Consider the following 12375-nt stretch of genomic DNA (forward strand, 5'->3'; position numbering starts at 1 on the left):
AAAAGTTTGGTGAAGTTTTCATAATAATTTATATTTATTTGTTGGAGTCAGAAAAGCCTTCCTCTGAGATGTGACATTGAGATAGGCAGAATGGCTGTCTATTTTTTAAAAAGTCCTGCAACACATTCACCTCATGTCCATGATCCTTTACCATTAATATTGTGCTTAGAAGCCTGGTGGGAGGTTATGGCTTAGGAAAAATTGCATAGAAAAAAATTCACCATAACAAAAATTGTAGAAGGACATTAAGACCTGGAATTGCCAGTAGTCAAGTCTTAGTGGTTGGGCAAAATGTGTGTAACACTACCATCCTGTATTCTTCCCAAACCATAAAGTGTAATACAAACAAAAGCTATAGTTCATGGTTGCTTTGGGAAATGAAGAAATGGTTCAATGCTCCATGTTACAGTTGGCAGAGAGGGAAAAGGTCTATCATTGGAAATGACATGTGAGGATATAGAGCTTCATCGGCCAACACAGCAGACAACTAGCCACATGTGGATATTGAGCACTTGAATTGTGGTTTGTGCCTTACTTTGAAATGATAATATTTTGGACATATTGGGTTTTAAAAGATATAATCTTAAAATTAATTTCACTTATTTAATTTTACTTAATGTGGGTATCAAAATATTTTCATTATAATGAAACCACAAATGTAATTTAAAATATTTCTATTAGACAGTGTTGAATAGATCAATTGATGACATGTACAAATGTGTACATCTCCGAGAATTCTTAGAAATATTGAGAAATACTATGTTCCACAATATGGGATATGGACTCAAGTGATTTTAAGTATTAAATTCAAGGTAACCCCCAAAGTTTGAAGACTTTGAGGGTACATAGATACAGGGATTACATACATTATTTTTAATCCTATAATTGTTTTGTACTTTACTAAATGATAAAATTTAAAATTTACTAATGAAGGTTAGAAATATATAAATTATTTCATTACTTTAAAAAATGCCTATATATTCTCATAAAGCAAAACAGTATCCTGCTGTTTACAAGAAACTCTGCACTGTATTCTAAATATAAAGATGTTCCCAGTTCTCTCTTAACTGCCATATAAACAGTAGAATTATTCCCTCACAGTGTCTACCACATAGCATCTTTGGTAGGAAAGAAAGGACAAGAGATAGTCAATAAAACAGTTTTGTTAGTAGAATTGTTTCTTCTCTTTCCCCTCCCTGCCTGAAGCAAGAAGTATTGGAAGAAACAGCATGATAGGGTAAGCCCTTAGTTCTACAGAAACTAATAAGTATTATGACTGATGTTTGCCTCTCCCCATCCTTTCCCTTGGTTATATGGTAAGTAATGTATGTTTGTTAAAAAACAATGCCATTACACCTGGGAAAATTCTGAAAAAGAGCTTCTGCAATAATGTTCCAACATATTCTTTTCTCAAAATAGCACTGGGTTTTTGTATGTAGAGATGAGGAAAAGGGATAGGGATAAACACTAGAAACAACTTTTATTGTAACACTCCTCAGGAAAGTTAAAAGGAATCAGTATAGAATAGTGGGATTTTAAATATGGTGCAAAAGGCAAGTCTTAAATAAAATCAATCTATGTGGAAACCTATGCCTGAATAATACCTTCAAATTCAGATGGCCTACCTTCCATTCTTCATATAGAACCCAATCTAGGATGAACAACAAGGTTTGCTACTTGGAAAAACATCCAATGGAGATTCTAAAATAACCAGCTTTCACTGTTTGGAAATTCTTTCTCATATCTAACCTTACATGAAGCTAAGGTGCAGAATGGGATATTTCTCTTTTCTTTTCTTTTTTTTTTAGCTGTTAAAATAAAAAAAAAAGCTTTTAAATTAAAAAGTTATCCGGTTAGCACTGGAAAGTATGCTAAACACTTCCATTAGAGTTCAAAACCAGGTCTTGTTCTACTACATGATTATGATGAAGATCCTACTTACCTCATACATCACTTTATCCTGGCTTCACATTGCATTTTTTTTCTGATAATCAATTATTTCTTTATCAACTCCTTTCTCCTACCCCTCCCAGGACCAATTACCCTCTGAATCCTTCCCCTCTCCCTGCACAAGCATTCTGGAACATTCTCATCTTCTCTCTGACAATGAGCAATCAGGGCATCCATGTTAAGAACTATCCTAAATGGCAATGACGCTTGTGTGAGCTCTTCCAGTACACTGGTCATTTCTTTTTACACAAGAAAGGAAATATAATATCCAGTTTGGGTTGTCTCTCTAGGAAACTTGTGGAGTACATGCTACCCATCTCCTCCACATGGAGCTTCAGTGCTTCAGGGAAGGTTGGCTCCATCCCTAGCCTTAGTGGGTGACCTTTGAGTTGATAAAACCAAACAGAGTGATTTTGGCATCATCTCATTCCGGCCAGTGACTGTCTAGTGAGATGTGAAAGAAAATCTTGTGGTAAAGTGGGGCAGAGGTATATTTGACAAATCTTTCTTAACTCTTAAAAAGGGAAAGAAAAAACATATAAGCACCTTTTCTGCCTCTGAAGTCTGGCGTATCAAAGGTGAGGGTGAAGCTACTGCAACCATTTTACAATCTTGTTGGAAGCTACCATATAGAACTTTAAGAATCTGAGTCCATTGAACAATTGAAATAATAAATCATGGACCTCCAGATAATTTGTCATATGAAATAATAAATGCCCTGAGGCTTAAGTCATTTTGAGTTCCGTTTTCTGTTACCTGCAGTCCAAAACATTCTAATGCATCTGACAATGTAGCATGTAACTCTGAAAACTGGTGCTGATTAAGCCATTCTATCTGTGCTTATATTCCATTATAAAATTAATAATTCTAGTTTTCTTCCATTTTTCAAAATGGCCTTGGGAAAAATCTCTAAGTTTGGGTTTAAAATGTATAGGCTAATAAATAAATAAGAATTTACAGACTTTTAAGTTGGAGAGAACAAATTGTGTGTTATTTTTTTCTCTCTCTCTTTCTGTCTCTCTCAGTTTGTTGTTCTTTTTCTCTGCCCAAATCCCTCCTTTTCCATTTCCCACATAAGATTTTAGGTCCACTTCCTGGCTGCTTCATCCACCAGAGCCCTCTCTTCCATCAGAGATCTACTTGCCTAGACCCCTGATAGTTGTAGCAAATATAGTCTGGGCAACATGAGTAGTAGTTGTAGCAGGAGTAGCTGCTGCAGATGCTTTCCAGGAAATACAATAAAGAATTAAGATTGGTTATTGGGAAAGTTGAAGGGACATTAAAGCATGACTCAGCCAAAGTTATATGTAGCATCTGTGCTTTCTCTATGAAAAAGTCATTTTTGCTAACAAAATTTCAGTTAAAAAAAATCAAGTACAAACAGGGCTCAAAGAGGCCATTTGAAACTTCTAATTCTTTCAAGCTTGTTGTTAGGGGAACAAGTCATTTGGGTAAAAAAGATATATACCGGGGGGAGATCCAAGATGGCCAAATAGGAACAGTTCTGGAGTACAGTTCCCAGCAAGAACAATGAAGAGGTGAGTGATTACTGCATTTCCAAATGAGTTTTTACTGCCCACAGATCAGGAGATTCCTGGGCTGAATTTCCAGCACAGCTGTTTCAGCTGGCACTGGGAGTTTCTACACAAAAATTCACACAAATCTGGGTGGTCATTTCAATTGGTGCCTGGAATGCCTGGGAGACAGAGCCACCCATTCAACTGAAAAAGAGGGAGCTGAAACAGGGAGCCAGGTGATCTGGCTTGGCAGGTCCCACCCCCACAAAGACCAGCAATCTGAAATGCTCTGGATTGAGAGTTTCACAGCAAGTGCAGCTGAACCCTGGACAGTCCAGCTCACTGGGGGGAAGGGAGTCCACCATTACTGAGACTGTCCACCACTACAGAGGCATTCCATCGTTACTGAGGCAGTATGCCATTACAGAGGAAGTCTGCCATTACCTAGGCAATTCACCATTACTGAGGCAGTCCACCATTACCCAGGCAGTCTGCCATTACTGAGGCAGACCACCATTACCAAGGCAATGGTGGTCTGTACCTCTGTAAACAAAACCACAAGGAAGTTTACACAGAAGCTGGGCAGAGCCTGTGGCAGCTCAGCGACACCTCTGTCGGCAGACTGTGACTAGACTACCTCCTTGCTGGGCAAGACATCTCTGAAAAAAGGAAGCAGCATGTCAGGAACTTATAAATAAAGCCCCACCAGCCCAGGATAGAGCTACTGGAAAAATAGGTGGTTATGAGTTCCTCTGTAGCAGACTTAAATGTACCTGCCCAGCAGCTCTGAATGAAACAACAGAGCTCCTAGCACAGTACTTGAGCTCCCATAAGGGACAGACTGTCTCCTCAAGCAGTTCCCCAACCCCTGTATATCCAAAGAGACACCTCATAAAGGAAAGCTCAGGCTGACATCTGGCACGCATCTGTCTTGGATGAAGATAGAACTGGCAGCAACCCTTACTGTTCTGCAGCTGCAGCAGGGGATCCCCAGGCAACCAGGGTCTGGAGTAGACCTCCAGCAGTCCTGCAGCAGAGGGACCTGCCTGGTAGAAGGAAAATTTAAAAACAGAAAGAAAGAACTTCATCATCAAGAAAAAGAACATCCACTCAGAGACCCCATCCGAGAGTCACCAACTACAAAGACCATGGGTAGATAAATCTACAAAGATGGGAAGAAACCAGTGCAAAAGGGATGAAAACATCCAAAACCAGAACGCCTCTCCTCCTCTTAGAGATCATGATGGAGAATGAGTCTGTTGAATGGACAAAAACAGGCTTCAGAAAGTGGGTAACAACAAACTTCTCAGAGCTAAAAGAACATGTCCAATGTAAAGAAACTAAGAACCATGAAAAAAGGTTTGATGAAATGCTAACAAGAATTAACAGCTTAGAGAAGAATATAAATGACTTAATGAAGCTCAAAAATCACAACAAGAGAACTACGTGAAGCATACACAAGTTTCAATAGCTGAATCAACCTAGCAGAAGAAAGGATATCAGAGACTGAAAGTCAACTCAATAAAATAAAATGAGAAGGCAAGATTAGAGAAAAAAGGAGTAAAAAGAAATGAACAAAGCCTCCAAGAAATATGGGATTATGTGAAAAGACCTAATCTACGTTTGATAGGTATACCTGAATGTGATGGAGAGAATCAATCCAAGCTGGTAAATACTCTTCAGGATATTATCCAGGAGAACTTCCCCAACCTAGCAAGCCAGGCCATTCAAGTCCAGGAAATACAGAGAACACCATAAAGACAATCCTCAAGAAGAGCAACCCCAAGGCACATAATGATCTGATTCACCATAGTTGAAATGAAGGAAAAAATGCTAAGGCAGCCAGAGAGAAAGGTTGAGTTACCCACAAAGGGAAACCCATCAGACTCACAGCGGATCCCTTGGCAGAAACCTTATAAACCAGAAGAGAGTGGGGACAATATTCAACATCCGTAAAGAAAGGAACTTTCAACCTACAATTTCATATCCAGCCAAACTAAGCTTCATAAGTGAAGGAGAAATAAAATCATTTATGAACAAGCAATTGCTGAGAGATTTCATTAACACCAGGCCTGCTCTACAGGAGCTCCTAAAAGAAGCACTAAGCATAGAAAGTAACAACCAGCACCAGCCACTCCAAAAATGTACCAAGTGATAAAGACCATTGACACAAGGAAGAAACTGCATCAACTAATGGGCAAAATAACCAGTTAGCATCAAAATGGCAGGATCAAATTCACACATAACAATATTAACCTTAAATGTAAATGGGCTAAATGCCCCAATCAAAAGACACAGACTGGCAAATTGGATAAAAAGTCAAGACCCATCAGTGTGCTGTATTTAGGAAACCCATCTCAAATGCAAGGACACACATAGGCTCAAAATAAAGGGATGAAGGAAGATTTACCAAGCAAATGAAGAGGCAAAAAAAGCAGGAGTTGCCATCCTAGTCTCTGATAAAATAGACTGTAAATCAACAAACCTGAAAAGAGACAAAGAAGGGCATTACATATGGTAAAAGGATCAATGCAAGAAGAGCTAACAATCCTAAATTATACACACCCAATACAGGAGCACCCAGATACATAAAGCAAGTTCTTAATGACCTACAAAGAGACTTAGACTCCCACATAATAATAGAGGGAGACTTTAACACTCTACTGTCAATATTAGACAAATTAACAAGACAGAAAATTAACAAGGAATCCAGGACTTGAACGCAGATCTGGACCAAGAGGACCTAATAGACATTGACAGAACTCTACACCCCAAATCCACAGAATATATGTTCTTCTCAGTACTACATCCCACCTACTTAAAATTGACCACATAATTGGAAGTAAATCACTCCTCAGCAAATGCAAAAGAATGGAAACGATAACAAACAGTCTCTCAGACCACAGTGCAATCAAATTAGAACTCAGGATTAGGAAACTAACTCAGAACCATACAACTTCATGGAAACTGAACAACTGGCTCCTGAATGTCAAATGGATAAACAATGAAATGAAGGCAGAAATAAAGATGTTCTTTGAAACCAATGAGAATGAAGACACAATGTACCAGAATTTCTGGGACACATTTAAAGCAGTGTCTAGAGGGAAATTTATAGCAATAAATGCCCACATGAGAAGGGAGGAAGATCTAAAATGGATACCGTATAATCAAAATTGAAAGAGCTAGAGGAACAAGATGAAAAAAACTCAAAAGCTAGTAGAAGACAAGAAATAACTAAGATCAGAGCCAAACTGAAGGAGGTAGAGCCATTAAAAGCCCTTCAAAAAATCAATAAATCCAGGAGCTGGTTTTCTGAAAAGATCAATAAAATAGACAGACCACTAGCAAGACTAACAAAAAAGAAAACAGAGAGGAATCAAATAGATGCAATAAAAAATGATAAAGGGGATATCACCATCGATTCCACAGAAATACAAACTACCATTGGAGAGTACTACAAATAACTCTATGCACATAATCAGTAAACTTGGAAGAAATGGATAAATGCCTGGACACCTGTACTCTCACAAGTATAAACCAGGAAGAAGTTGAAACCCTGAATAGACCAATAGCAAGGGCTGAAGTTGAGGCAGCAATTAATAGCCTACCAGCCAAAAAAATCCAGGCCCAGATAGGTTCATAGCTGAATTCGACCAGGCATACAAAGAGGAGTTGGTACCAAGCCTACTGAAACTATTTCAAACAAAACAAAAAGAGGGAATCCTTCCCAAATCATTTTATAGAACCAACATCATCCTGATACCAAAACCTGGCAGAGACTCAACAGCAAAAGAAAACTTCAGGGCAATATCCACGATCAACATAGATGCAAAAATCTTCAATAAAATACTGGCAACCTGATTGCAACAGCACATCGAAAAGCTTATCCATTATGATCAAGTAGGTTTCATCCCGGGATTCAAGGCTGGTTCAACATATGCAAGTTTATAAACGTAGTCCACCACATAAACAGAACCAAAGACAAAACCACATAATTATCTCAATAGATGCAGAGAAGGCCTTCAACAAAATTCAACAGCCCTTTATGCTAAAAACTCTCAATTAACTAGGTATCGATGGAAAGTATCTCAAAATAACAAAAATTATTTGTGACAAACCCACAGCCAATATCATACTCAATGGACAAAAACTGGAAGCATTGCTTTTGAAATCTGGCAGTAGACACAGATGCCCTCTCTCCCCACTCCTATTCAATATAATATTGGAAGTTCTAGCCAGAGCAATCAGGCAACAAAAAGAAATAAAGGGTATTCAATTAGGAAAGGACAAAGTCAAATTGTCTCTATTTGCAGACAACATGATTGTATATTTAGAAGACCCCATTGTCTCAGCCCAAAATATCCTGAAACTGATAAGCAACTTTAGCAAAGTCTCAGGATACAAAATCAATGTGCAGAAATCATAAGCATTCCTATACACCAGTAACAGACTAACAGAGAGCCAAATCAAGAGCTAACTCCCATTCACAATTGCTACAAACAAAATAAAATACCTAGGAATACTTCTAACAAAGGATGTAAAGGACCTCTTCATGGAGAACTACAAACCACTGCTCAAGGAAATAAGAGGACACAAACAGATGGAAAATCATTCCATGCTCATGGTTAGGAAGAATCAATACCATGAAAATGGCAAAAGTAATTTATAGATTCAATGCTATTCCCATCAAACTACCTATGACCCTCTTCACAGAACTGGAAAAAAACACCTTAAACTTCATATGGAACCAAAAAGAGCCCATATAGCCAAGACAATTCTAAGCAAAAAGAACAAAGCTAGAGGCATCATGCTACCTGACTTCAAACTATACTACAAGGCTACAGTAATCAAAACAGCATGGTACTGGTACCAAAACAGAGATATAGACCAATAGAACAGAATAGAGTCCTCAGAGGGAGCACCACACATCTACAACCATCTGACCTTTGACAAACCTCACAAAAACAAGCAATGGGGAAAGGATTCCCTGTTCAATAAATGGTGTTGGGAAAACTGGCTAGTAGTGTGCAAAAAGCAGAAACTGGACCCCTTCCTGACAACTTACGCTAAAATCAAATCCAGATGGATTAAAGACTTAAACCTAAGACCTAACACCATGCAAACCCTAGCAGAAAACCTAGGCAAAACCATTCAGGACATAGGCATAGACAAGGACTTCATGACTAAAACACCAAAAGCATTGGTAACAAAAGCCAAAATAAACCAATGGGATCTAGTTAAACTCTAGAGCTTCTGTACAGCAAAAGAAACAACCAGTGGAGTGAACCAGCAACTAACAGAATGGGAAAAAATTTTTGCAATCTACTTATCTGACAAAGGGCTAATATCCAAAATCTACAAAGAACTAAAAGAGATTTACATGAAAAAACAAAAAACAAAAAACAAGCAAACCCGCTCACAAGTGAGCGAAGGATATGAACAGACACTTTTCAAAACAAGACATATATGAGGCGAATAAACATATGAAAAAATACTCATCATCATTTGTCAGTAGAAAAATGCAAATAAAACCACATTGAGATACCATCTCATGCCAGTTAGAATGGTGATCATTAAAAAATCTGGAGACAACAGATGCTGGAGAGGATGTGGAGAAAAAGGAACACTTTTACACTGTTGGTGGGAATCTAAATTAGTTCAACCATTGTGGAAGACAGTGTGGTGATTCCTCAAGGATCTAGAAATAGAAATTCCATTTGACCCAGCAATCCCATTACTGGGTATACACCCAAAAAATTATAAATCATTCTATTATAAAGACACATGAACATGTATGTTCATTGTGGCACTGTTTACAATAGCAAAGACCTGTAACCAACCCAAATGTCCATCGATAATAGACTGGACAAGGAAAATATGGCATATATACATGATGGAATACTATCCAGCCTTTAAAAATGGTGAATTTGTGTCCTTGTAGAGACATGGATGAATCTGGAAAGCATCATTCTCAGCAAACTGACACAAGAACAGAAAATCAAACACTGCATGCTCTCACTCATAGGTGGGTGTTGATTAATGAGAACACATGGACATAAGGAGGGGAGCATCACACACTGGGGTCTGTTGGGGGAGCTACTGGAGGGACTGGTTGGTAGGGAGGTTGGAGAGGGATAACATGGGGAGAAATGCCAGATATAGGTGATGGGGGGATGGAGAATGAAAACCACACTGCTGTGTATGTACCTAAGCAACAATCCTGCATGATCTGCGCATGTACCCCAGAACCTAAAGTACAATAAAAAAATAGATAATTGTAATTGAGTAATTCCTTAACATCAACAGATTTATTTCAATTCAAGAAGCCTTCACTGAAAGCCTATTGTTATGTCATCCCTGTGCTAGGTGGTTGTTATGGTCATAGAAGATAAGAAAGAATTGTTCTCTTCTCTTAAAGAGCTCAAACTTGGTCCTGAAAATACCTAAAAAGTGCTAAATTGAAATACAAATAGGGGCCTGGTGTGGTGGCTCATGCCTGTAATCCCAGCACTTTGGGAGGCCAAGGAGAGAGGAAGGCTTGAGTTGGGGAGTTCAAGACCAGACTAGGCAATATAGTGAGACCCCTATCTCCTATAAAAGGTAAAAAGGTATAAGTAGGGTTCTTAGCAAAAAATGGTGGGTTATCAGTGCTGACTTGAGAACCAAGAGGTGTTTCACAAAGGAGGTTACATTTGAACTATATCATAAAGGATGAGTAAGATCAATAGGGAAGAATAGAACCCAGGTGTGCAGATTTTAGGGGCAAAAAAAGATACTACTGGAATGAAATTAAAGATGTAATTAGGTTGTATGAGTTTTATGATTTCATCTTTGGAAGTTAGATAAACAATGAAATTCATTTTCTAATCTTCCTTCCCTGACTTGCCAGATGTTAGGATATCTCCCATCTTTGGCTATTGTTCAGCTCCTCAGTTTGAGAGCTGCAATTTCAGTCTTACTGTCTGCTCTTTGTGGAACAGTCCTTGCATAAAATGCATTCACAGTCCTTTTCCTGGTACTTATTTTTGATGCAGGGAACATGTGGAAGAAGCCAAAGTCATTTCTCTTTATGTATCATTCAAAATGTAGGAGAGGGAGGTGGATGCTATGACATATGAGTATTACATTGTTTTCATTTCAATCATTTGATGGTTTTGAAGAAGTAATAGCCATTTTCCCTCATTTATATTTGAACAAGAAAGGGTAAATTAACATCAGTTCTCAGCCTTTTCCTAATTTTTTTTCCAGGTTTGAATACGATGGGATGATTTAAACTTTTAATATGAAAATAGTACTGATGTGATATTGTTCTTTGGCATTTTCTCAGCCCTACCTCCCCAGATTTTGGTCTTGTCAATGTATACCATGCATATGTTAAGTATCTATGCCTGTTTTACCTAGGAAGTACAAAAATGATACAGGGGGAGACAGATCATTAAACATATAAATTTAAGCAATATCATGATGACAATTAATGGTCTAGATGAGATTTAGTTTGGGTTTAAATTTGAAATCTGCTATTCAATAGCAATGTGATCTTGGATAAGTCATTGCAGCTCACTTTACCTTAATATCCTCATTTTTGAAACAGGATATCAACATTGAGTTCCTAAAGTTACCATAGAGAGTTACTAAAATAATGTTATAGCGGGAACTTAGCACAGTGTCAGACATAGAATAAATGGTGACTATGATCATTATTTACAGGCTGCTACACTTGTAACATGGCCTGGAAAAGTCAAGAAAAGTCTCACAGAAGAGTCATTATTTGCATTAAGAGCAGAAAAACAAATAGGATTGCCTAGAAGATAGGGGCATAAAGGGTTTTCTGGGCAAAATGAACAACATGTGAAAAGGCAATAAAGACAATAAGTGGTTTTAGATCATTTGAGGAAGTGAAAGTATGTTGATATAGTTTAAACTCAGAGTAAATATGAAAGAATGGGAGTCAGAACAGAGGAGTAGGTTGATGAGGCCAAAGAAATAGGTAGAGGTCCAAACATGAAAGCTTCTGTAGGCCATTTTAAAACATTTATTCTTTAATTTGTGGCTGATTAAGAATAACGAGAATTTTAAACAGAAAAGTGACATGGTATATTAGTCTGCTCTTACGTTGCTAATAAAGACATCCCCCAGACTGGGTAATTTATAAAGAAAAAGAGGTTTAATGAACTCACAGTTTCACATGGCTGGGGGGCCTCACATCATGGCAGAAGGTGAATGAGGAGCAAAGCACATCTTACATGGTGGAAGGTAAGAGAGTGTGTGCAGGGGAACTCCCTATTACAAAACCATCAGATCTCATGAGACTTATTCACTATCATGAGAACAGCAGGGGAAAAGCCCACTACCATGATTCAATTATCTCCCACTGGGCTCCTTCCAGGACCCATGGGAATTATGGGAGCTACCAATTCAAGATGAGATTTAGGTGGGGACACAGCCAAACCATATCACATGGTCATATTTTCACTTAGGGTCAAGGGCAAGGGTGCTAAATATCAAGGAAGGTGATATTAGAAGCACAATTGCCATTAGAATCTGGCTATTGCAATAATCCATTTAAGAAACTGTAAGGGACTGAATTGAAGTAGTGTAATAGGCACACGGAAGAAGTGCAGGGTATAAGTCAGCAAGTCATCAAAGATAGGCCCTTATTACTAATAGTAAAGAGCAAGGGAGTGGTGAGAAGGGAGAAATATCTAGGATATCTCCCATGTTTCTAATTTAGAAAACTAGGTAAATTGAGAGGTCATTAGCTTAAGTTGGAATAAAAACAGTTTTGAACATGTTGAACTTGAGGGCCCTGTCGAACATCTAAGTAGAAAGATCAACCTGGTGATTCAGAAGACACAATTGAGCTAAGGGTGTGGATTTGAGAATTTATGCATAAGTAGCAGTCAAATCT

Source organism: Sapajus apella, unplaced genomic scaffold, assembly GCF_009761245.1.
Source record: "Sapajus apella isolate SASKATOON/1434 unplaced genomic scaffold, GSC_monkey_1.0 scaffold17, whole genome shotgun sequence".
NCBI classification, from domain to species: Eukaryota; Metazoa; Chordata; class Mammalia; order Primates; family Cebidae; genus Sapajus; species Sapajus apella.